Source organism: Vicugna pacos, chromosome 4, assembly GCF_048564905.1.
Source record: "Vicugna pacos chromosome 4, VicPac4, whole genome shotgun sequence".
Lineage (NCBI taxonomy): Eukaryota > Metazoa > Chordata > Mammalia > Artiodactyla > Camelidae > Vicugna > Vicugna pacos.
In genome coordinates this window covers 25,220,653-25,247,236 of record NC_132990.1, presented here as the reverse complement: position 1 = coordinate 25,247,236, position 26,584 = coordinate 25,220,653, and the positions used below count along the sequence as shown (strand labels likewise).

Sequence of the window (26,584 nt, the reverse complement as noted above, 5' to 3'; positions counted from 1 at the left end):
GGCTACCAACTCCCCTCGTAGTCCCCTGAGTTTACAACCCTTGATCTAGGCCAAATGCTCTTCTTATAGACGGAAAATAGAGAACAAGTGTCAGAGAGAGTAAAGTGACTTGCTGAGGGCTGTAAGGCTAACGAAAAGCATTGCCAGCATCGTAAACGGGGCCTCCTGACGCTAAACGAGCACCTTGTGTGTTCACGTTTATTTCACAGCCTGTGGGCAAGTGGGGTTCTGTGTGCCAGTGCGACACCCTCACGAGAGCTGCCTTGACCACAGCCTCCTCTACAGACTGAAATGTCCCAGGTTAGCCACCCGCCACCTTTTTGTTCTGGGTCATAATAAACATTTGACATCCACAAGCCAGACACCTGAACCCCCACAGACCCGGCCCTGCTCACAAGGACTCTCGTTCATTCTCTCATTAAACGTAAACTATCAGAACGCAAGTGAGGGAAGCTGATCACTTAATGGTGATAACATCCCATCTGCTGTAGTTGATGAAGAAACTACCTAATTAAAAAGTTAAAAAAATTTGATATTTTGATATATTCCTATCAGACCTACCATAGAGGTGTGGTGACATACACACACCCGCGCAGATGACTGCTGTCCTGGAAAATAAAAAAAATTTTTAAAATCCCCTATCTGTGCAGAGAGTCTATCTTCCGAATATTAAATCAGGACACACCATGAAACCAAGAATCTCTCTCTCTCTTTTTTTTAAAAATGAATTTAAGATTTTGGAAAATCCTACAAAAGCTTAAAACAATGAGCCATTATTAGCTATGGTTTAACAAATGGGCTTTATGAAAAGTAATAAAAATATAGGCCATGTAAGAGTGCCTGATCTCTGTATTCATGTGGGCAATTCTTAGAGATTTGCCTAGAAAGTGGGGTTGGAGGACAGTGGCAGGTGCTGTCACTGCCACGAAGTGTCTCGTGCAGCTCGCTCTTGCCTGTAGCGCTCTGTTCTGCAGACAGAACGCTCCTCTCTAGGCTCTGCTTCCCAGTGGAGGAGGACCTGGGAACACACAGACAACATCACAGAGTCAAGATGGTAAATAATTGAGAAGCTCATGCATCATGCACACATGGCATCTACAGTTACTCTTGGCGGGTGCAGAAGAGGTCCCCGTTCACTCAGGCTCTGGGCTTACTCACAGAGCGGTCTGAATGGCTCTTATTCTGGCCAGAGCAGCATCTCAGTTGAGCAGTGTGGGCCCACGACTCTGCACTGAGGAGGCCAGACCCTCTGTGCCCAGTGTTCCCTTCCCTGTGGTCCAGATATGCAGGTTTCTTCTGGAGTATTTTAACTGATGATCTACAAACTGGATCTTCTCCCATGCTGGGACCAATGGCAGTACCTTCATTAAGCAAGGCCTCCCCTGGGGCAACGGTGTTCCCCAACCTTAGGTTAAAATGAGTGTCATGACAAGTGATAATAATTACCACGTATGGAGGTCTAACTCTGGCTCTGCTCTCTGCTCAGTATGTCACATACATTATCTCAGCTCTTTTAAAGATACGGAGCCTGAGGCAGGGAGAGATTAAGTCACCAAGGGAAGGTCACGGGGCTCCTAATCTCAGTCCTAATTCCAAAGCCTCTGGCTGTAGCAGAGCAGTACAAAGAACACGGGGCAAGGCGGTAACCACCCAGGGGAGTGGGGCCCCATCACAGGAGTTGCCTTGGGATGCTTTACAAGTATTCTGTAAAGCATTTTTATCACTCTCCGTTTGAAAGGGCCTTTAGAACCTCAGGCACATTCTTTCAAAATATTATCGATGGGCTAGATCTCCCTCCTTTGAATGTGGATTTGAGTTTTGGATATAGCCATGATTCATTCAATACCCTGTGGTGATTAAAGAACTTATCAAGCTGGGTAAACCAGTTTGGGTCGAAAACAAGGCATGACAGAAAGTAACAGGGTTATTTTCATTCTCCAGCATGTTCTGAAGGTAATGGAATAGAGACTTTAGACTTGGACTTACAGGCACTGGAGTCGTGGGTTCAAATCCTGACCTGGCCACATAAAAGCTATGTGATTCTGAGCAAGGCATGAAATAATTCTTAGCCAAGTTTTCCACACCTTCAAAAAGAGCAGAAGAAAATAATGCCTGTGTCAGGGTGGTTGTTTGGGGATCAGAAAATATCCTGTGTCAGACTAGGGAGGAAGGTGCCTGAAATGTAGTTCTTTCTTCATAAGTATTTCCTGAATCTGACTATCAGATTATTCTTTGTCTCTGTCCTTGTCCTTCTAACGTGGTGGGAGATGATAAACAAGAGGTAACATGGTCTGTGACAATGACAGACCCCAGTGCCCCTCTGAGTGTCACTGAGCCTGGCACATAGCATTTATTTGCAAGCATACCTTAAAAATCGAGAGCGGTATCCCTGATGGCCAACAGGCACATGAAAAGATGCTCAACATCACTAATTATTAGAGACATGAAAACCAAAACTAAAATGAGGTACCACTTCATGCTCATCAGAATGGCCATCATGAAAAAGTCTACAAACAATAAATGCTGGAGAAAGTGTGGAAAAAAGGGAACCCTCCTACACTGTTTGTGGGAATGTAAATTGGTGCAGCCACTGTGGAGGACATTATGGAGGTTCCTTAAAAAACTGAAAACAGTTAACATATGATCCAGCAATCCCACTCCTGGGCATATATCCAGAAAAAAACCCTAATTTGAAAAGATCCATGCACCCCAGTGTTCACAGCAGCACTATATACAATAGCCAAGACATGGAAGCAACCTGAAAGTCCATCGACAGATGACTGGATAAAGAAGATGTGGTGTGTGTATATATATATATATATATATATATATATATATATATATATATATACAGTGGGAATATTTCTCAGCCATAAAAAAGAATGAAATACTGCCATATGGATGGACCTAGAGATGATCATATTAAGTGAAGTAAGACAGACAGGGAAATACAAATATCATATGATATAACTTAACATGTGGAATCTGAAAAAAAAAAAGCACAATGTCTCCAGTTCCCTAATGCTAAAGGAGGCTGTGGTTTGGCTTGAAGTTTCTGGGAGGCAGTTTCTATCTCAAGTTTACTCCCAGGTGCTCTCTAGAAAGGTAGGAGATACGGTAGCATCTTGAGCAAGTGTCCCTTCCTACACATGATAGAGTGCCTGCCCCACAGTGGGTCCTGGCTTAGGGAGAGACCTCAGACCCTGCTCTTGTCCTCTGGAACAGCGTCCGAAGGGCTGGTCTAGTGACAGGCATAGAAAGATGCTATCCAAGTGATAAGAACTGAGAACACCTCAGAACCCATCAACACACACAGCAGCATTCATCAACGGAATAGGATGCTGTAACTCTTTAGGCAACAAATGAGCACCTGTTATGTCCAGGATGTAGAGTGTGAACAAACCGAACAATTTTCTAGCATAGAGGAGAGAGATGTGGAATGGGGAGGGGGAGAGGAGCTAACAGAGATACAGGGTTTATGTGGTGGTGGTCTGAGTTCGGACGCTGGCTAGGCTTCCCTGTGAGGTCAAGGGGATGGTCTGAGAATTCTCAAAACCTTGAGAGATGTTTATCAAAAGAAAGAAAGAGAGAAATGTGTAAAGCTTTTTGCTACATACAGTCAACCAGGGCACCTAGTGAGGATGGGGGGTGGGAGTAGCCTCTGAGGGGCGCTGTGGAGCTTGGGCAGCTGATCTAGAACCATCCTGGGCTCTCCTTCGCAGCCTCCTGTGAGCCTGAAAACTTAGAGCAGCGTTTTCCCTTTCAAGCTGACTTATGCCCACTTTCACATTGTAGCATTTAGGAGGCATCTTAACTCATTAAATCTTAATTTGAACCATCCTATAGTAACAGGTACAGTATTGTTTCCATTTTACAGATGAAAAAGTAGTGTACAGAGAAAGTTACTAATTAACCCAAGGTCAATAGCTTCCAAGTTTCAGAGGTAGGATTTGAACCCAGGCAGTCTGGCTCCAGACCCTTGTTTCTTAACCACCAATTTTATGCTAACGTTTTCCTCTCCCCGGCATGCCCCTCCCCCCAACAGAGTGGCTTTTTGCCCAGCTTTGAAATCGCTCCTCTTTCCCCTGGGGCTCATTCTAGGATGCACAGTTCCCTATCAGGAAGTCGTAAATGTGGGCAACCTTGGCACAACGACAGAGCAACACTGAAGGCCAGTTCAGACGTTGTCACTAAGGAGAAAGGAGGCACTTCAGCCATCGGGTTCATTCTTCGGATGCCTAAACAGGACCACCGAAGTGACCACCCCACAATCACTCTTCCCAGCTTTACAAAAAACAAATTGTCCAGTCATACCATGGAACATTATATAGCAATGAAGAGAACCAACCTCTCTACAACAGGCGTGTGGAAAAGTGCATATTATAAGTACACAGCCAGATGAATAACCCACATCACCACCATCCATTTTAAGAAGCAGGAAATTAATGGCAATCCAGAAACCCCACCCCATTCTCTGCCAGTTACTACCCACACCATCCTTCCTAAAGATAACTGCCATTCTGATTCCTAACAACACACGCTTATATTTTCTGTTTTTGAACTTTGTATACAGGGAAGCATATGATATTTACTCTTTTATGTCTGAACAATTTTGTTCAATATTTCATGTGAGAATCCTTCCTGCTGTTGCAAAAAAGTTGCTTTCTTTTTCCACATTGCAGTATGGAATTCTTTTGTATACATACAACACAATTTTTCTAATGTGTACTTGACAATCATTGGGTTATTTCCAGTTTGGAGCCAACACAAATACAGGGAATATTATCTTTCTTCTACATGTTTTCCAGTGTACAGATGTATGCATTCTCTTAGGCATAAACCTAGGAGTAGAATTTCCTGGTGATGAAGTAGCCAATGATAAATGTTAGCAGATAATGCCAAATAAATTTCCAAAGTGATTGTACTAATTTACACTCTCACCAGCAGTATATGAGAGATTTACTTGTTTCACGTTTTCACCAACACTTTGTACACTCAGTCTTTTTTTCGATTTCTGGGGTAGAGTGATATTGCCATCTGGTTTTACTTTGCATTTTCCAGGCGACTAATGAGGTTAAGCTGCCTTTCATCTGTTTACTGGCCATTTGGATATTCTGTCTTGTGAAATGTCTGTTCAGATATTTTACATAGTTTTAGTTGGGCTCTCCTGGTTTTTCTTACTGACTTGTAGGAGTTCTCTACCCATCTTGGACGTGAGACCTTCGTCCCCTCTCTCTGCTGCAGATTCCTCTTCCCACTTTGTGACGTGCAGTTTCACTCATTTAATGTTGTACTATTTTGGGGGGTGTGAGTTTTGGAAAAAAAAACAAATTTATTAAAGAATAATAAATAAACTGAACATATTTGAAGTGTAAAATTTGATGAGTTTATTAAGGAATAATAAATAAACTGAACATATTTGAAGTGTAAAATTTGATGTGTTTCATGTGTACACTCATGAAACTATGCCGCAGTCAGGATAGGAACCATTTCTGTGCCTCCTGGTAATCCCTCTCTCCTGCCAAGACTGATCTGCTTCTGTCACTATGACTTGGTTTGTATGTTCTAGAATTCTACGTAAATGAAATCACTCAGCTTGTACTGTTGTTCACTCTGGCTTCTTTCATTCAGTGTACTGTGACATTTTTTCATGTTGTTGTGTGTCTCAATAGTTCATCTCATCTCATTACTGACTAGTGTTCTATTGTACGTTATATCACAGTTTACTCATCACCTGTTGTTGGGCAGTTAGACCGTTTCTAGTTTGGGGTTATGACAAATAAAGCTGCTACGTACATTTGTGTGCTAGTCTTTGTATGGACATGGGCTTCTGTGTCTCTCAGGTGAGTGCCTAGGAACGAAATTTCTGGGCGTATGGTCAGTATCTCTTTAAAGGGTTAACTTTTTAAGGAACTGTCAAACTATTTCCCGCAGTGATGGACCATTTCCGGTTTCATCAGCAATGTACCAGAGTTCCAGTTCCTCCACATCCTCACCAGCTTGGTATGAGCAACCCTTTTGTTCTTAGCCATTCTAATAGGTATTTGATATGGGCCATTAATATTTTAACATTTGTTTCTCTGATAACGGACTGTGTTGAGCATGTTTTGGGGTGTATACTAGCCATTCTTCCATCTTCTTCGGTAAAGTGCTCAAAATCTTTTGCCCATTTGAAAAATCGAGCTGCTTGTTTTCTTATTGTTGAGTTATTGAAGGTTTGTTGTTGTTGTTGTTGTATATTGTGGATACAAGTCCTTTATCCTATATTTGATTTGCAATATTTTCTCCCAGACTGTAGCTTTTCTTTTCAGTCTCTAAACTGGGTCGCTTGAAGACTAGAGTGTTAAAATTCTCATGAGGTCAAAATTATGTATCCTGCTTTTGGTTTCGTATATAAGACATTTTGCCTAATCCAAAATCACAAAGATTTTTCTCCCTATTGCTTATTTTTATAGTTTAAGGGTTTACATTGAGTCCATTTCGAGGTAAATTCTGTATATTGTATAAGGTATGGAGTGAAATTCATTTCTTCCCGTATGGATATACAATTGTGTCAGTACCATTTACTGAAGAGACTCTTTTCTCCACTGAATTGCCTTTGTGCTTTTGTTGAGTATCAGTTGTCCATATATGTGTGGCTCTATTTCCCAGACTCTTTATTCTATTTCATTGACCCGTTTGTCTCTCTTGATACCAACAACACACACATACACACTGTCTTAGTTACTGTAGCATCATAGTCACACTTGAAATCAAGTAGTGTTCTTTCTCTTAATTTGTTACTTTTCATATTGTCTTTTGATGAACTCTTCTGTTCTTTTGAATGACTCTTCTGGTGCTTTGTTTTTAAACAAGTTTTCATTAAGAAACCTTGAATCTGTTTAAACAGACACTCTTCCTACTTGGAGCTGGAAATAACACCTATGGATTTTGACTCTTCCACCCCTTTGGGCTTAAACAGCATTTTTACTCAAAGATCTTTTATGAAAATGCATGGACCCCAAAGGGAGTGCAGTTGTGGTGATGATATACAGCCAACTGGTCATCCGCAATTACAGTGACTCACAGTCAGCTGAGAATCTGACCTTTCTGGAAAGAGGCTCTACCCACCAACCTCTTGGGGGTGGAGGGGAGCCCAAGTGAAAGGTGAGCAGGAAAGGAGCCTCTGATTCATGGTAATCCCTACAAGGTCCCAGGCATTGTGCCCATTGTTTTGTACGTAGCATCTTATTTTATCTAAGATCCTTGTAATTTCCCTTCTAGGAATATGCTCTAGAACAGCATCAGCAAACATTTTCTGTAAAGGACCAGATGTTTCAGGCAGGGCCAACCTCCCGGGCTTGGACCGATGATGCATTTGCACAATGCCACATGCTTAGAAAGGCACTGTGCTTGGTTTCATGCTCTGCCACCCCCACATTGAAACTCTTGATAGCTTTTTCTTTAAGCGAGGTCCTAAACTTTCATTTTAAACTAAATATTCTGTAGCCCATCCAGATTGTAGGCTCTGTGGGTCGTCCAAGTCTCTGGTGCACCTACTCATCTCTGTCCATGTTACTGGAAAGGAGCCACAGATGATGCAGAGAGAGGGAGCCCGGCTGTGCTTCAGTAAAACTATATTTCTGGACATTGAATTTGAATTTAGTATTATTGTTACATATCATGAGATATTTTTCCTCTTTTTATTTTCCTCTATCACTTAAAAATGTAAAAGCCTTTCTTAGCTCGAAGGCCATACAAGAACAAGCGGGGGGCCTGCTTGGCGTGTGGGTGGTAGATTTCTGGCCCCTCCTCGGGGAGAGTCTTACACACGTGCAGTAGGCGATGTGCACAGGAAGTTCACATCAGAATGGTCCGTGGGTGCTCCAAACTGGAGACACACTAAACATCCCCGCAAAGGTAGAGTGGTTAAATACACTGTCGTTTTTTTATACACAACATATGGTTGAAAGAAAGAAGCAAATCATATGAGAGGACATGCAGTGTGATTTTATTTATATGAAAAGTTCAAAAATAGGCCCACATAAGTGCTAAAACTAAAATTAAAAAAAAAAAAAGGCAACGAGATGATCGTAAGAAAAATCAGGATAAGGTTACCTCTCAGGAGAGGGAGATGACTGGGGAGGGGACTTCTTGAGTTCCAGGCAGTGCTGTCTTTCTTGACTTGGGTCATGCTTGCACTGATGTTTACTTTATATTTATTGAACTATACCTTTTATGCATCTACTCTGAAATGTGTATCTCATGACTTAAAAAATCTCAGTTCCTAGTGCTAACCCTGAGTTGGCATCGGAACCCCAGTTCAGGGTGAGGTTGATGAGGGGCCTGCGTGGGCTGTGTGGCGGGGGCGGGGTGGGGGGGCAGACCGCATGCCCAGGCCACATGTTTCCAACTTCCTGAAGCTCCTCTGATATAATTTTGAAGACCTTTGGCATCCATCTGGCCCTGGGCTTCACATTTGCCAAGAAGAGTCTTGGCTTTTACAGCATTCAAATGTTTTTCTTTTCAGTTTGCTTTCGTCTCAGACATGAGTGCTCTCTGCCAAATTCCCTCAAGGTCAAATCCACATTATTATGGGTTCCATTGTTTTGAAGCCTTTCTTGTTTGCAAATTCCATTTTTCCTAATTTCAAAATATAATTATAAATAATTCAATCAGATTGGATTGGGCAGTGGATGTGTGTCCTGGCTACTTTCCCTTGGTCCCTCTGCTCCTCTGTGTTTACTCTCTTCTTAGTATTTCTACCTTCTGGCTCTCTCTGTGTGACTGTGTGTTGTCATTAACTGGGCAGGGCTACACTGAAAGAAAAGAAAATATGCATCGATGGCTGGAAAGGACGTGCATTTAGGAGTAAACCAACTGGAGCGTGAGCCTCCCTCACCTTATCAGCTGTGCATTCACAGCCAGTGACCCAGCCTCTCTGAGTCTTTTCTTTCATTAATCCAAGTGAGTGCTGAAAACTATGAGAAAGTCATTGTGAGCATTAGATCCGTAAATAGGAAAGCCTGTGAAATGTACCTAACGCTGCACCTTCTGCATCTAGATGACTTATGGAATGTGTGCAATCAATTTTAGTTTTCTTCCTCTCTCCTTCCTGCCTTCTTCCTCCCTTCCTTAGCTTTGGCAAGATTTTTCTGTCTACCCCATCAATCACATTCGTCCAGCAATTGCCTAGTGAAGAAAAGGCTGATAGGCAGGTTGGGGCAGGAAAAATCAAAGGTGGAAAGATTCAGCTCCTGAGCCTGGAGAAAGAGCACACAGCACACTTGACCTGCCCATTCCTCTTTATACTCTTCATTTTCCCTTGAGTTCACCTAGAAATCCATGAACCACAGCAAGAATCTTAAGAGTACCTAAGAGAGCTGCACCTTGATTTTAGGGCTAAAAAATCACTTCCACGTAAATCACTTAGAACCTTACCTGGCATATTGTCAGCACCCAATAAATGCTGGCTGTCATTACTGTTATTCGTGTTGTTCTGATTGTTATTGTTGCTTAGAGCAACCACCCCAGTATATGCAACCGAAGTTGTAAGGCCATTAGCTGCCTCGTTTGCCAAATGCCTACCCAAGCTGCAAATGATAGTTTCTTTTAGCATTTTTCACCCTCCACTGTCACTCCCCCTCCCCAAACGTTCCATTCTGCCTTTTCCAGAACAAACATCATTATAATCACTTCTTGTTCACATCTCTGATATCCCCATGGCTCTTGTTGCTCTCACTGGTAGTAGCAACACCTCTGAATTTACTACCATCTGCAAATATCATTAGCTATTGTTTATTCCCTCTCCCACACTATTAATGAAGATGTTAATTAAGACCAGAACTAACACTGACCCCAGCAGCAATCCACTAGACATTTATCCAACTGGATAAACTTCTGTTAGTCATTATCCACCGCTCGTAGACATTACCACCACTCCATTCCCTTCATCTGCTAATTTGTAAGAGACGGGGGAGAGAATTAAGAGAGCCCAGTATTATTTAAAAATTAACACTCTGAGACTTAGGGGTTTGGAAAGGGATCTGGTGGGACATCAGAAGGGCGGTTGTCAGGAGTACGCATGAGTGAAGTCAGCCAGCCTCCAAAAGAATTTGGTAATTGCCTGGCTCCGCTTACGGGTTTCTGAGAATTTAGCAACACCCCGGAAGGCTGGAGTACACCAAGACAAATTACACAGTTCGCTTTTCAGCTGCTTCCTTTTACAGATGATCAGACTGAGACCCAAAGAAGTAACGAGTCTTGTCCAGGTCACTTCCCTAGTTAGTGCTAGAACCCGACGTGGAACTTGGGCTCCAACTTCCTGTCTCGTGTTCTTTGCCGAAGCCCAGTTGATCATACTTCCCAGAGGTTCTGTTCAGACACCTGCACATTAGTTAGCATCTGCCCACTAAATCCTAAACTGGCAGAGCAGTGTCCATCGACTTCATCAGCATCCAGCAAAACATCTCCTACAGTGGGAGTTCTTCACATACTTATTAACGGAATGAGCATTATTCACCATAATGCTCTGTTCTCTCCACCTATAAATTAGTGGTTCTCAAACCTGGCCAAACATTAGAATTACCCCAGGGGAGCTTTTAAAAAATACCGATGCCCATACCACACCCCTAGAGATTTGGTTTTAATTGGATTGAGGAGAAGCCAGGCACCGGTAATTTTTTAAAGCTCCCCAGGTGATTCTAATGCTGCCAGGGTCGAGAGCCACCTCTGAGGATAAAGTGCTTTTCCAAAGACTCCTAAATTGGGAGGTTTCTTGTTCTATAGAATGGGGTCACTGCAGAATAACTGTAACTTCGCAATTAGGAGCAAAGCTTTCTCTTAAACAGGAAACTGAATGCTCTTCAAACTTTTTCCTTGGGAGGAAGGTGAATTACATTGCCAACTCAGAATGATGTAGTTTGGAATCTATTAATCTGGTGGTGGTATTTAACCTGGCAATGTTTCCAGACTGGACTTTAACTGTGTAGGCAGGAACGCCAACTTAAAGCTCTCAGATGGTCCCAAAGTGAGTAACTGGTTTAGTATAAACGCTGGTCCACTGAAGCAAAGTCAAGCAAAGAACAGAGGGCTTACCAGTGTGTAGGGGTTTGCTTATTTAGACATTAATACCCATTATACCCGTTGCAGTAACAAACGGCTTCCTGCCGCTGGTATGGCAATGAAGCCTTAGCAGATGAAGAATGTAGGTCAAAGCAAAATAAGGAAACATAGTCTCAGGCTTCTTCCTGGACAAGAGCCCGAGAAGAATAAAAGACAAGGCTTTGGAAGGCTTCAGAGGCGGCTAGTCTTCTGGCATCACACTCTGTGGTCTTTTCCATTTTCAGGGAACATCCCTAAATGACTAAGTGTTCAGCAACACTCACACCTGTCAAAGAGGGAAATTCAGAGAGCTCACGTTTGGTTGTGCAGGTTGTTCACTGCCCAAGGGTATCTAGTGCATGGGAATTGAAATCTGCAGTGAAAAGAGGTGCTTCCAGGAAGGACAGAAAGTTCTATTTTGTAGTTCCCAGAAAGGTGCCACATGGAAATTGGGATGCCTCAAGAGGGAGAAAGACACAACAGATTTCCACCTCCTGGTCATAAGTAGCAGAAGCCTGATGATGGGAAAAAGAAGAGAAGAAATGTTGGGGAGGGGCCGTGAGGGACTACCCACCCTCCCATAATGTGCTCCAATAACAGTGCCTCTCAATTGTTGTGAAGGCTGAGATAAAGCAGGAAAACGAACAGGAAGCCAGTGAAATGTGGAAATGGAGGATCTGTACAAGAGACAGTGAGACGCACGGAAAAAGGAAGCTTAAGGTGGGAACATTTTTCACGTGTTCACTTTCTCAACAACTGAAGTTGGGACCCCAGCCAGCCAGGCATGGACCACAGGCTTGCCTGCTGCTGTTACAACCTGGTTCAGCTTTGGGGAAATAGGAAGAGGAGGCACCTGGCAACAGGCATTGGTGGAGGGTCAGGACAGGCGCCCCCGCCAATGAATGCTTCCAGATGCACTGAAGTGTCCTCCCGAAACACTGCCCGAGAAACAGCTTAGCTAGAGAGGACTAGTCTGGAGGGAAAAAAAAATCAGTCATTTTGACAAGGTCAAAATACCAAGAAAACAGCATTCTCAATTGAGAAGTTATGGGTCAGGACCACAGTTCATTAGGACATACTCTTTTCTGCTTCTCCCTTCTTAGATATTTTTTTGGCCAGGGTGAGGTTTTTAATACATGCCCCCAAACAAAGGGTCTCTGGGCACACAGTCTCTAATAAAAACATGTAAATGGTTAGATTTTTGGATAAAGGTTCTCTCCCCCTTAACTGTGGAAACAAAGACTCTAGGGGAGAGACTGCAATGATGGAGCCAAATAATGCCATCCAAGAACAAATTAGCCCAGGTGGTATTTGGGCCTGGAAGGAGTGGGCTATGGCGTGGTCTGCCCTGCTCCTATACTGGGACTCAGAAAGCAGTCAAGTGTCTCTTTGGATCTTAAAATCAGGGCAATTTGGATGATTTCCGCTTTGCTTGCACCTTAGAAAGCTCAGGGAGGAAGCCAGTGGAGTGAGAAGGAGAGAAAGAAGGAAGGAAGGAAGTTAGTTGGGGAGGACTCATTTTGAGCACAGACTGCTTGCCAGACATTACTTTTGGCTTTTTCACACATGCATTTCCACTGAATCTTTAGAACATCCCTATGAGGTAGGCAGAGTTGCCTAGCTAATCAGTGGCCGGGTTATATTCAAACCAGGTTTGTCTGATTTCAAAACTCCTCCCTTTTCCTCATACGTTGTCTCCACCAACTAAATATACATACATATACACCTGTGTCTATGCCTTTGCCTATGTGTTTTATCACATCTGTGTTTCTTAATACTGCCTTTGTCACCAAGCAACCAAACAATGAGGGTACATTTCCTCTGTTATATTTCTGCTTTTCATAATCTTCTCAGGCTAAGTGTTTTCCTCCCTTCAGAGTTGCCCCCAGTGTTGTTTTTATCTGTCTGTGCCTGTGTATCACTGAAGAAAGGAGGAAGAGAGGAAGGGGTGAGGTCAAGGGAGATCAATTGTCCTGATTCTGTTGCCCACTGGGCATGGTTTGGTTTATCTGGGGTGGGGGGAGTTGCTGAGGAGGGAATGCCACTATTTTGCCAACCCTGTTACCACCAACTGTGAGAATTCTCAGATATCCTTTAAATAAATAGTTCAGCCCTGTTTTACCCATAACCTTCTGATAGTTGAAATCCCCCACTTTGCTTTTGAAACAGCCATCCTTGGAGAAGCTTCTTTTCAAGCAACTGTTCCAAACTCCTCTTAAAGAAGCATTGAAGACCTTGCCCCCATTGCCAGGGGCCCCTACCTTTTTGTTTTTTCCTGAGAGGAGGTGGAGGGGGGCTGGGGTGGAAATGCAAGTGATGAGGCTCCACCTCCCTTCCCATTGGCCACCTGCTGCCCAGTGGAGGGGAGCCCTGACCAGGTTCCCCCCCACCCCGTGTCTCCGTGGAGCAGACACAGATGCTTCAGGAGGAGATGCTATCACAAAAGGGTTTATTAGGGGAAAAAAAAGTGTGAAAGGGATGGGGCTGTTGGCAGGGATGCCGGCTCCATGCTTTAGCCTCTGCTGTCTGCAGGCTCCGTTGATTGATCCTTCCCTTTCTTTCTCTGCTTCCTACTTTCCAAGGGTTTATATTCACTTTACAAAGACAAGTCCAATCGCCAGGCAAAGATGTTTACAGTATTATATTAAAGTTTGGTGGAGAGAAGGGAAGAGGAAGGAAAAGGCTGGATTGTGGGGGGCACGGGGTGGGGGGTGGATACTGGCTGCTGGAGAGGGAGCGAGAGAAAGCAAAGGCAGGCATGCATGAGAGGCCCAAGCAGCAGCCAAGAAGCAGAGAAAGAGCCGCCAGGGGCAGGGGGACAGAGTGTGCCCAAAGCCTTATAGAAAAAGAGCAAAGACCTGAACACCAGGAACGGGTGAAAACTGAAGTGCAAATGGACCTCGGGATCCTCCTGCCAACAAAAGACAAAACAGGCCAGCGTGACAACCCAGAGAAACAAGTTCTGAGGAGGCCGCTAGGAGATGCCACCAAAAAGGCCTAGCCAATAAATATATAAAGGGCAGAGCATGCTAAGCTGCGAAGAGCCTTGAAAGCCAGGGAGAGAGGGAGGGAGGGAGGGAGAGGGAACGTGAAGGTCCGAGGCAGAGCGACATCAAGTGAGAGCGAAAGCAGAACAGAGCCAGACCCCAAGAGAGGGACACAGAGGGAGTCACACAGAGAGAAAGACAGAAAGGGCTGGGGGGGATGGGGTGGGAGTGGGGCGAGAGAGAAAGTCTCCAGCCAAATGCGGGAGACTTGGCAGTCCCACAGCAGCAGCCGGGCCAGGCAGAAACTGCACTTGCTGTGTCTAGTCTATTGTTGTCTGGGGGGGGGTTGTTTGTTTGTTTTGTTGTTTGGCCTCTTTGTCTCTTTTGTTCCAAGCAGTTAGTTTGCTTCTTTCCCAGACACTGGGCTGATGGAAGAGCTTTATGGATTTTTCTTAAAGGGACAGGATTAGCTAGTTTACCAGCATTAGTGACTTCTCAGTCCTAACCAGTTTCTGCCTAAATGACTGGTTTATTTTTTTTCAAGGATCATATTAAGAACGGAGAGTCAGTGTTTATGCTGCCTTTTTTGTGCCTGATTAACAAGAGTGAACTGGTCAATTGCACCCTCCCCAGTCTCCCCCTTTCTCCAGGATTGCCAGAGGGAGAAGGAAGGACAAAAAGGAGGGCAAAATCCTACAAATTAAAGTAATGGGGAACATACCTAAATGACCCTAAGCACATTGGGAAATGTTCTACTTTTTTAAAACCTAAGCATCAAGATTAGAAATATAAACTCGAGGCTTCAAATACTCAGCAGAAGAAGGGGCTGTGAAGGAAGAGGGGTGGCTGGGTCACCCCTCCCCTGACACGGCCAAGGCTGCCCGCTCCCTCGGCCTCACGCTGGGGGCTTTTCCCAGGCTCCATCCCAGAAGATAAACAGCACAGTCGTCCAGCTCTGGGAGCCTGTCCTGGGTCACTCCCAACCCCCTCCTCGGCCTTCCTGAAAGGAAATGACCGTCCGCACACTCAGGCAGCGGAGGTGCCAGTGCCACTAGGCTGAGCGCAGAGTTACTTTCCATTCATCCGAGGGGAGGTAGGGGAAAGGGGTATCCTGCAAGCCTTTCGCTTCTTTGTTTCCACAGAGCCTCCCAGCTTCCTGTCCTCCTAGTAACTTACACAGATTTTGGTCTATAGCAGACAGCGTCTGAAGGAAGTGAACATTTTAAAACACTCCCAAATACATCGACCTACGGATTTCAATTCCTCTCTAGTCCTGCCGCCCACAAAGCCCAGCCAGCTCTTTTTCTTAATCTTATATTTCTCCTCTCCTCTCCTCTCCTGCCTTAAAAATCTCCCAGCGAAATCTAGGGTGCACGAGATTAAATAAATACCGCCCTAGGGCCATAGGAAGGGGAGGTAGGGTAGAGATGGCAAAGGGAAGTGGGGGGGCCTTTGTGAATGGATTCTTTATACTCAAAGCAAACGCAGACCAGAGTGGACGCTTCCGCCCTCCGAAGTGTGGGTGGGTACCGATGGCGCTGGGGGGTGAGGGTGCTTCTCCTCCTCCCCGCCCTTGAGGAATTTGGGACTTAAAAGACAGACAGTTCTGTCAACTGCTCAGACTTGGGGGTGGGAGTGTGCGGAGTTAGGCTGAGGGACTGTTCACACCCACAACTTCATCCACTGCCCTCCTCCTCTACCTCAGATGTTCTCCTCGCCTCCCCCCACCCCTTTTTAAAAGCCGCCTCAGGGGTCTCCCAGACATCTTCGCTTTGTGGTTTTGCGTCTACTGCGGTGCCATCTGAATAGGCCTCTCTAGTCCAGGCCGCCCTCCGCTGGGCTTTCTCCAGCACAGCCTTGGTGGCAATGCGGGCCAAAGCGTGCAGGGACCAGCCCAGGGGTGAGGAGCCGAGGGGGCAAGGAGGTGGGACCTGGGTCCGGGCGGCCCAGCCCTAGCGGGGCCTGTTCGAGGCGCTGCCCGGAGGGAGCACTGAGAACGCGGGGCAGGTGTTCCCTGAGGGCAGGGAGGGCAAAGGGGGGACACGGTGGGGGCAGGTTTCTGCCGTTCTCCTGGGGAGGCATTTGTAGCTACCTTTGCTTTGGGTAGACGGTTCACATCCGCTGTCACACGAGGTGAGGGACATCTTCCTAACCTTGAGCGTCAGGCAAACTTGCTTCTGCTGCCCAGGACGCCGGCGCAGCTGGGTTGAACGAACCCTTTAGCTCCTACGGACATCGCGCAGGGCAGGCGTCGTCTGCCACTGACGGCAGGAACACATCCGGCACGTGTAAGGATCAAGGCAAAGTGCTGGCTCTGACCCTGGCGGGGTCAAGTCCAGCCCCCGGCCCAATCCGGCGGGGTTCAGAGACGCCCGGCGACCCCAGGCCCGGGAGTCCGCGCGGACCGCGGCGGAGTTTTTCCCTACCCTGCGTGCCGCGCGGCAGCGCACCCGGGGCTCCGGTTTCGTCCCGTTGACTTGTTGGTTTGAAAGTTGAAGCCCTGGGGTAGTTAAGGCTGGACGCAAAACTCTCCAACCCCGCTAATCCTAGACAAAATAAAAACATAAGCGTCCACAAACCAAATTCTGGTCACTTTCTGTGGGGGTCGCCTGGTGGGGAACACGTCGCTGCGGGACCTGGAGGGAGGTGTACTTTCTACCTCGAATTCCCTGTGTGTGGGAAGATGTCGAGAAGGTATTGGAAGGGGGTCTTCCCTATGCTGCCTATTCCGTTCTCCTAAACAGGTATTTTAAAAACCCCACCAAAAACCAACCAACCAAACAAAAAACCCCCGGAATGGGCTGCATCTGCAGCTCTGGTGGGGGTGGGGGCGGAGGGGTGCATAGGAGGCTCATCTTGAGGCCGAGCTCCGGCACGAATTTGCCGCACACCAGGACCGAGGGTCTCCCAGGGAGATGAAACCCAGCAGGAGAAATCAGGGCCTGGGAGCCCCTGGCCCCACTCGGGAGACAACCCGCCCGGCGCGAAGGATGAGTTTTCCGAATCCCACACGAGGAAACTGGAAGGCAGGCAGGCGCTCAAGCCTCCAACAGGGTGGAATCGCAAAGAAAAAAAAAAGTTTAAAAAGAAAGAAAGAAAGAAAAAACTAAATTTGAACAAAACTAAACTACAAGCCCGCAGGTCCCAGCGCCGCAAACGAGGTGGGGGAGGAGGGGGCGGGAACGGCCCAGGCGCAGAGAGTGGGGGATGCGGAACGAACTCCGTCCCCTGCAGAGTCGGTGCCTTCGGGGGCTCCACCGCCGCGCGCTCCCACTCGCCAGGTTTGGACTCACTGGGGAGGCCGAAGGTGGGAGGGAGAGGAGAGAAGAATAGGTGGAGGGGGCAGAGGGGTTCTTTTTCTCCCCCTGCCAGCGTCAGCCGAGGCTAACTTGAGTTGGCAAAGCTCGAGGAAACTTCGGAAAGTTTAGGTTAGCAGTGGAGGCGCAGGGCAAGCAAGCTGTGCTGGAGTAGGCGTTGGGGAACAGGCTGGGTGCTACTGGGAGGCCAGGTCCTGAGGCGTTTAAAGATCCAAGTCTCCCGGGTCAGGGCCGTCCAAGGCCCCAGAGGCTTCGAGAGGCCAGTGACCGTGGAGAGCCTGAGGACGTTTCTCTAGGAGACAGACCAGAGCCGGGAGTTTAGCGGTTTGTGTTGCTGCGGAAAACACTACCCCGCGAAGGCTCAGTGCAGCAGCGGGAAACACTTGTCTGCCAAGGCGGGATTAGATCTGTGGGCTCAAGGGCTCGGTCCCCCACCTTCCCCCACCCAGCCAAGGCCGTGCGCGCGCCAGGGATCTTTTGGGCGATGCGCGCGCGGTTTCCAGTCGCACGCCGGACCTCCGCGCACCACGTGCGCCCACGGCCTCAGGCGGGGATGTTTGGGAGAAAGCCCCCGAAAGGGAGGGGGCCGTGAGTCAGGATCCGGCTTCTGCGACATCCCAACCAGCGCATCCTCGCTGGAGGCAGGACGCAGTAGCCCAATCCAACTTCTCCTTGCGTCCTGGGAAGAAAGTGTGGTGCGCTCGCTGGCGCGCGAGGCCGCTGCCGCCCATTCCACACAGGGCCTGGCATTCTGCTTTTCCTCACTGCGCACCAGGGAAAGGCATAATTCAATTATATCATCCAAGTGCAACACAGCCTTTTCCTCTTTTGCTCTGGAGCCTAGGACGTTTCGAAAGGGAATCTCCCAATTCTCAAATAAATACCTATCGCTCTCAAGCCGAGCTGGGTTCTATAGTAACTACCGGAGGGAAAAAAAAGAATCCAAATCGGATGTGAATTTACAGCCCGAAGCGGCTTATTTAGACTCATTGAGTGCCGTTCCAAAACGGCACAGCTCGCGCTATTTCGAGAGAAGTTGGAGACTGGAGAGAAAACCGGGTTATTTAAAGTGATTCCCAGAACGCGACTTTTCCTTCCCCGGCTCCCTAGGTGACTACGTCTGAGCTCCAGCTAAACGTGGCCTGGGCGGCCCAGCCTTTGATATTTAAGCCTGGCCAGCTCCCCGGCCAAACTACCTGTTGGGAGAGCCCGCAGCCTACGCTTTCGGCCCTCCTTTCCCCTGTGTAATCCTGGCAGCGATGGGATGGTTCTGGGGTTGGCACGGGAAGCGGGAGGACCGAAGAGCCGGGAGCAGCGCTGCTCCTGGCAGTCCCCAGCGAACTGCGCCCCGCTTCTGCTCGCTTTTGGGGAACTGGAAATAGCCCCCAGTACACCGTGCGGGGACCCTGGCTGCACGGATGGGCCCAAACGCCGCACGATTCTCTAAATTCGGAAACCACGAAACCGTGCCGTTTGTGCCGGCACTTCGGTGCAAGTCTAACTTTAAAAAACAAAAAGCCTCCTGGCGGCTTCCTAGGCGCCCACCCCCCACCCTACACTCCAACACCCCGCACTTTTCCCTGCACCAAAATTCTCTTTACTACTTCTTGAAATTCAGAAAACTCCGCCGACGCTTGGACGCGCTGCAACCCAGAGGCTGCTTTAAGCTCTTGCAGGAGTTGCTTGAGGGAAATCACTCCATTCTTGCGAGCAGAGTCTGTATTTTTAAACAGCCTAACTGGATGAGGGAGCGGACCTGGGAAGGACAATTTGAGCAGACTTTGTATCCTGTTGGAGGAAATTTCGGAGACTGGGGACAGGGGGCTTGTCTGTCACACGAACCGGCGGGAAGGACACTTAGGGCCGGGCCCTGGGGCTGGAAGTCTCACTTGGGAAGCACACAGTCCGAGTCTAGCGCGCGCGTTTAATAACATTCTTTCCGGCAAACTCTCCAACAGATCCCGCCCTGACTTTTTAAAGTGGGGTGGTTGTGGAGACACACTCCGGGCTAAACCGGGAAAATTTCCCGCAGACGCGGAAAGCAGTCGCGTTGTGTCTTCGATGCGGGTTTCTGCTTTTTGATAGCGAACCCCACTCCGTTTGGGGAGAAGTGGAATTTGGGAGAGCCCCTATGGAGGGGACCGTTTGGGGTTGGAGGGGGCGGAAAGACTTTCGCTGTAGCTCGGGGGAAAGCGGCGCTTGATTTCTCGGCGCACGCGCTTACATCCCCCACGGTCACAAAGCCCTCGGCTGAAAACGAAATGGGACCAAATATTAGGCGACTGCAGGGATGGAGGCGGGTAATCCTCATCCTGTTTAAGATACTCGTTTTGACAGCGAAGACTGAGGGGCTACGCAGAAGAACGAGAATTTATTCATGAGAATTTATTGCGCAGGGACGGGAGTTGAGACTTCGAACCTAAAAGACAGCTCAGAACGTTTCCCGCGTCGCAGTCTGTTTTTATGATCCTGGCAATATTAGCCTGTTCGGCCCTGAAGTCACACCCTTAGTCCCAGACCTTAGTGGCTTTTCCCTTCCCCGTACGCCTTCCTGTGCCCACTCATCTCTGCTTCGTGTTGCTCAGGACCTTAGGGCGTCTGGAACAGCTCTTGCAAACTTGCCTTTCTCTGGGCGCACACGCAGCGGCGGGCTTTCCCCGCGCGGCAGCTCGGCCGCCCGGGACCCCTCGGGGGCCTGGGAAACCCAGCCTATTCTCCAGCCCTCAACCTCGGCGCTCCCGTTCTATTTCAGTTCAATCCCAGGGGCACGGACCCAAGGATAATAAACAATGCTGCTTATTAGAGATACAAACGGGCGCAGAAAAGAACCACGCGGAAAAGCAAGCGCAGAAAGCATTTTAACAAGTGGCCAGACGTTCAGAATTGCTTTTGAAAGTGACTTGTAATGTACAACAGAAAGCATCTCAAAACACTGAAGTTCGCAGAATATAGGTTTGTCAAAGTATGATGATTGGAGCAGTTCTTAATTATTTGGTTTTGCCTCTGGAAGTCAGGCAGCGTTGCTGCTACCTGCCCAAGCCTCCCTACCCGCCCATCGCTAGGCCTCATAAAAAAGGGAGGGATCCTCCTGGTGTGGGCATACTTTGGTACCGTTACTCAGATACCACGAGAACTGAAAACACTGCCTTCCCTTTAGGCAGTGACAACACGGGCTTTGGGGGGAGATGTCACTGTAACAGGCGTGGCCAGATAATTCAGAGATACGAAAAAATCTACTTTAAAAAAAATACAAAAGGAGATACCTTTTGAGTGATGACCGCAATAATGGGGGCTGGGGATTCCTCCTGGGGTGCGGGTAAAACCGTTTTCTGCCCTGCCTGATGGCCTTGGGGAAGGGCCTCCCATCTGCTCTGAACACCCCCTTACAATGTCAGAAAATCCTCCTGCCTGCAAATATTGGCAGGACGCTGCTACAACAGGCGGTGCTGCTTTAAATAGGAAGAAGACCGCAGGGCGAAAAAAGTCTCAACCTTCCTACCCACCATACTACCTGCCTCCCATCCCCAGAGGTCCAGCACTGGCAAAGGAAACTAAAAGGAAAACCTCCGATTCTGAGCTGGCGGGAAATGAATCAGTGTGTGTTCCAGGAACAAATCTCTATTGGATTCTCAGATGCTAGGGTGCCCCAGAACAGGTCTCCCCAACCCAGCTGCTGAAGTTGCAGTGTCTGAGCATCTGCACCTTCTATGACCCAGTCTCCCCACTTTTGTTGTTGTGGTTCAGTTAATGCTGGAAGAAACTTCAGGCGTGTTTTAGTTCAATTCTACTGGGCAGTTCTGCTTCTGATTGTACTAAGGGGAGTACTAGACTCACCAAGACTAACTCTATGCTCTACACAGAACTCTCAGCCTAGGGGATGGGACTGGGACTGGGGCTGGCTCTGGCTGGGCCGGGGGCCCTGGCCCTGCATTACGCTCTCTCTGCCAGCCAAGGGCATCTCTTTGGTCAGGGAATAATCATGGTGCCAGCAGTACCCAAGGAACAGTCTAAACTGTGCTTTCCCATCCTCCCTATTCCCCAAGCTAACAGCTAACAGTCTTCATGCATTTTTGTTTCCTAATTTAATTTGTATATTATTTTAGAACTTGTTCAGCTGTCTCCGACCCTTTCTGCCTACCCTTGTTGACAACTTTCAGGGAGGGTTTTGGCCTGATGAACTCAAGCTTGAACAGCCTCCTTTGCAATGTCTGTGGCTGGATTTTAGAAGGTGCCTCAGTCACTTTGGGTTGTGAGCTCTGCTCTGTCCTTCCCACAATTTCCAAATCAACTGGCCTGTATTTTGTAATTTTACAGACGGAACCAAGGCTTAGAGAAAGCACTTACTTGAGCAGAGTCTGCATCAGACCCCGGGTTTCTTGATTGGAAGTCCATTTGCTCAGTTTTGAGGGTGGTGCGATAGCTAATAATAAACTACCGTTCAGGAAGCATCAGCTCCGTGCCAGACCACGTGCCATGCCAGACACTTTACATAAGTCGTCATTACAGCAATTCTAAAGAGCATCATTAGCCCCAATAAAAATTTAAAAATAAAATTATGAAAGTAATAATATGCATAAACCAAAATACTTCAGATAATACAAACGGACATAAAATGAAAGTAAAAGTCTTCTGCCCTTCCCCCTCCACCCCAGAATAACATTGACCTTTTTGGCCCTTTAGTACTCTCTCTGTGTCTGATAGACCTTATTGTTACTTTCTAAGTGAGGACAGGGAGTCACATCAGGCCACCTGGCTGTGGCTACCTGTCTCCAGGCTCGGCACTTTCATTCTCTGACATCAGCTAAGGTGAGTGGGGAGAAAACGGAAGTGATAGAGCCCCTAGAGAAAAAGAAGGATGAGGTCAGAGTTAACATCACCCCTTCCTTTCGTCTCCTCCTGCCCCTTCCTGGCTCCCACTAATGCTACAGTTTTCAGGAGCCAAGACCATAGGCTCTCTTGGTGCAGATACCCTGATGAGCATTTGTGACAGCAGTTGGATAAACAGCTCTTCTCAGGCCCCTGTCACCTGAGTACTGTCACCCAAGTGCTGCCTCCACCCTGTACCAGCTCCAGGACTGGGGCAAACCTCTTTGGCTTTCGGTTTCCCTGTCTGTCTCTGAGGGTTGTTGTGAGGCTACAGTGAGAGACAGGGAAAATAGCATGTGAACTCGAGTCCTCTCGATGCAAATAGAGTAGCTGCCTTTCAAAGGCCTGTATGGGGCCCTATGCCCCAGCCACTGGGAACGGTGGGTTTTTAGGGTTCTCTGCAAAAGGGTGTGTTTTGGGGACTTGAGGGTTAGCATTCTGTGTGTGTTGTGCCTCTCGGGGCAGGGCTAGAAGTGCGTCTTCAAGGAGAAGGGGTTGTTCATGTATCCATGAAAGTTGGGGGTCTTAGGAATCAGAGCTTTGGGGGAATGTGAGTGGCTTTCTTCCTGCTGGACAACAGGCAGAGCCAAGCTTGGGGGGGGGTGGTCAGAAGACACCGTTATCCTTGCTTGGGATGCACAGTGGGCTGGAAAGAGGTGTGGCTGAGAGGATGCTGCAGCCTGTCCTGGGTAGGTGTCTACCTCCAAAGGCTGATCTTAGATGGTTCAGGAGCAGGGGTGGTGATGAGGGTGAATGATTGTCGGGGGGTGGGGGTGGGGGGGTGCATGAGCTTTCCAGAACCAGACATTTCATTAGTTTGTTAGTTTTTATTTTTTGAGTAGAAGGGGAAGGTGGTGTCAGAGAATATATGTGATCATTCTTCCAGGAAGCTAGTCCTGTCCTTAAGGGTGCCTCACTCTGGAAGACTGTTTAGAAACATCCTGAATTGAGGGGCCTCCCAGTGAGAGCCACTAATAGGCTGGGGCCACGGTCTCCTCAGCTTTGCAGAGGAAGAGCAGCTGGGGAGGGGCTGGTGCCTCTGACAAGCCCTTCCAGGAACACTCTGGGTGCCTTGTAACAAGCACCAGTCTGAGAAGAGATGGAGGGACACTGTGAGCATTAGGGAGGAAGAAGGAAACGGTTTTAAGATTGAATGAAGGGGGCCAGGGAGGGGGCTGGTTCCGGAGAGAAACCGGGAAAGGAGGGAAAGTCAGATTTTCGTGGAGGCCCAGCCAGGCTTCAGAGCCTGCTTTCAACGACTGTCAGGACAAAGGCTGCTGCGCCCCCTGGTGTCAGGCTGGCGGTTGGCGCCGGCGCGCGGCAGCGGGGACCCACGGGCAGCCAGACCCAGGGACCAGCTGGAAAAGCCGGCGGGTCAGATGCCTTTTCTTCTGTTTACTGAGGGAGCTGAAGTTGAAATAGCCCTTGCTTTCTCAACTCTGCAGTCTAAAGAGAGATTCTGGTATAAAGAGCGGGTTTTGTGGTTTTCGCATGCAATTTAGACCGACAGGACAATGCCTGTTTAGAAGGACCCTGGTGGGGTGGGAATTGCACTGGCCTGGGAGAAAAGATCTGCATTTTAGGTGGGCTGGTCGTCTGGGGAGAGTCATTAAAATTTAAGAATCTCCCTTTCCCTGTCTTAACACAACAGGGGTTACAGTAAGATGTTCTGTAGTTTGTTTGTTTTTTCCCAATAAGTATTGGGATTTATGAAATAATCATTACTCTTTTTCCAGAGCCTGGCACATTTGACATTATTTTTTTCTATTTACACACAGACACAAATGTTATATGTTTCAGCATCGTGAGTTCCCTGATTCTGAGCAAAGATTTTTGTGGCCCCTTTCCTTTTAAAAATAGAATATAATCCTCTTTTCATCACAGAAGCCATCCCCTCCACCTTCTGTGGAGCCTCCTGCAAAAAGCAGCAGAGTGAACGCAGGTCTTTAGTCTCTGCTCTGTTTCTTTTAAAAATAAAGCACTGAAGTGTTGTGCTGGAAATTATGCTACTAAGTGTTACATGTGGTAGGTGTGAATATATGTTTCAATAGTTCCAGGCACAAGACCAAAAACTTCCCCAGAATTAGCAGAATTTTCAGCTATAATCTGGCTAACATGTCTGCAAATAGGTACAAAGACCAATTTGGGAGTGTGCGGCTTCCAAGGAGCTGTATGGTTGGGTTTCCGTTGAAATTTGGGGCCGTCCCTTGTACAGTCCAGTGACTTTAAGTAGGCTGAGCCCCAGGAATAGTTCCCCTCCCCTAAAACCTGCACATCTAGTCTCTGAGATGAGTAGTCAGTTACACCCCACGGCAATTTCTTTTCTCTGTAGAATGGGTCCATTTTCATTTTTGTTTTTACGAAACTGATGGTAGCACTGCAAATGATCCCCTGAGTGGCAACCTTAGTTTTGCAGATGTGGAGGGAGCGTGCAGCCATTGTCCCGTTGTAGACAGTGTCACTGTTCCATACGCTCCATGGAAGACCAGATCCACCTACTTGAGAGAGGGGAACCAGGAGGAAGAATAGCAGCCAAGACAAGACGGCGGATGACAAGGGCTGCAGACGGGGCTAGAGCAGTGACTGGGAGCGATGAGCCCCATCGAGAGCCAAGAGCTGTGATCCGCTGCATTGTGTGGTGTCCCTCCAAAATTTGTATGTTGGAGCCCTAGCCCCCAGTGCCTCAGAATGTGACTCTGTTTGGAGATAGGACTTTTATAGATGTCGTTCAAAGGAAGTCACTGGGGTGGGCTCCCATCCAACATGCCTGTGAGGTCCTCATAAGAAGAGGAGAGGAGGGCACAGACTGGCCAGAGGGAAGACCATATGAAGACACTGAGAAGGCGAGCTCAAGATTGAGACCTTAGGGAAAAGCAGTCCTACTGACACCTTGGTCTCGACACCTTTGGCTCCGCAATTGTGAGAACACAAATTTCTGTCATTTAAGTCTCTCCACCTGCGGTACTTGGTCGTGGTGGCCCTCGTGAACGAAAATAAGGGGCAACTCAGCACCAGTCAACTTTGTGCTCCATTGGGGGGTGCAAACCTAGCGGTGCCAAATGTTTCTAGTTGTCAAGAGAGGTTAAGAATCTTTTGCTTTGTAACTGCAGGCAGCAGGGCTGGCTTTACAGACGCGCAACCTGTGCAGTCACGTCGGACCCCTTGTGTGATGAGGAAGGGCTTCCATGCTTGGTTTGATGTGAAATTCTTAAACTTTGAACAAGCGGCCTGCACTGGCCGCCACAAACTATGTAGCCGGTCCCTGTCGACGACTAACACAAATTTTAAATCAAGTGCTGGTTAAGAGTGTGGGGACCGAAACACCGTGTGTCGGAGGCTGAGTGGAGCATGGGACACAGGGGTGAACCTTCTGTTGCTAACTGGCTTCCGATTTCCCATTCCCCGAGAATCCCCGGGAGGGATGGAGCCTAGAGGGGTTCTGGGGGTGGGAGGAAAGGCAGAGATATTTCCCAGGTATGATTCCCAGAGATTCTGCATGAGCTAGAGTGGCCCTAACCAACAACAACAACAATTCAGGGATGGGCCATCAGAACCTCACAATAAGAATCTGCTGAGGAAAGGCCCAGCACGAGGGATTAAGTGTCTGGTTTGGGGTGGGGGGCTGGGTTGGGCCTTCCCTGTGCCTGATGCTGGAGACTCTCCCAGAGCCATCCCCCCGGGCACCGACTTGAGAGTTTTGGGCCCCTGGAACCGATGACGTTCCACAGGATGACCAGCAGGACCCCCCCGGGGGCAGTGCAGCTCCCTGTCCAAGCAACATGGAGACGCAGCAAGTGACAAAGTGAGAGTGCTAGACTTCAGTTAGACAAAGTGCTAGACTTCAGTTTTTGGCCTGCAGTTCGAGAGCAGGGCTCTTTCTCCTTTGGGCTGATCCAGACCAGAGATTCCGGAGGGTCCCCAGCTGGGCCGGGTCAGCAGGGCTGAGCTGCAGGAGGGAAGCCCGGGCTGCCTGTTTCGCGGTGGACCTGAGCACGCAGCTGTACACGCACGGGATTGTTCAGGGTCATGGCGCGCGCCGTGCTGGCTGCCTCTCACTGGGAAGGGAAATTGTTGCCCCTGGTGAAAGGAACATCAGTCATCAGGGAGCAGAGTCCTGGGGACGTTCTGGAGAGATCCTGTTTTTAAGGATATGCATTGATTTATAGAAGCTCCCTGAAAATATTATAGCGGAATGTTTGGTCAGGAGGTCTGCTTTTCTAGTTCTATTTCTGCCCAGGACTGGCTAACCGGGGAGTGTAAATTTTAAAAGAAGTAATTTCTTATGCACATTTATGCAAACTCCCTCGGGGGGAATGAGTGAAAGACTGTTTG

The 26,584-nt window shown here is 48.0% G+C and overlaps 2 long non-coding RNA genes across 3 annotated transcripts in view; one reads left to right on the top strand and one right to left on the bottom strand.

Annotated features, from left to right (window-relative positions):
* Positions 1–26,584, top strand: part of LOC116280201 (uncharacterized) — a 39,503-nt gene that overhangs the window by 11,507 nt on the left and 1,412 nt on the right. Inside the window, exon 1 of one of the 2 annotated variants that reach the window (XR_004189494.2) lies at positions 17,231–17,350. The exons of the other annotated variant lie outside the window; for it this stretch is intronic. This is a non-coding gene — a long non-coding RNA (uncharacterized lncRNA). Of the gene's footprint in view, positions 1–17,230; positions 17,351–26,584 lie in introns of those variants that run through there. 2 annotated transcript variants of the gene reach the window in all.
* Positions 26,070–26,584, bottom strand: part of LOC140696018 (uncharacterized) — a 53,044-nt gene continuing 52,529 nt past the window's right edge. Inside the window, exon 2 of the long non-coding RNA XR_012071938.1 lies at positions 26,070–26,329. This is a non-coding gene — a long non-coding RNA (uncharacterized lncRNA). The remainder of the gene's footprint in view (positions 26,330–26,584) is intronic.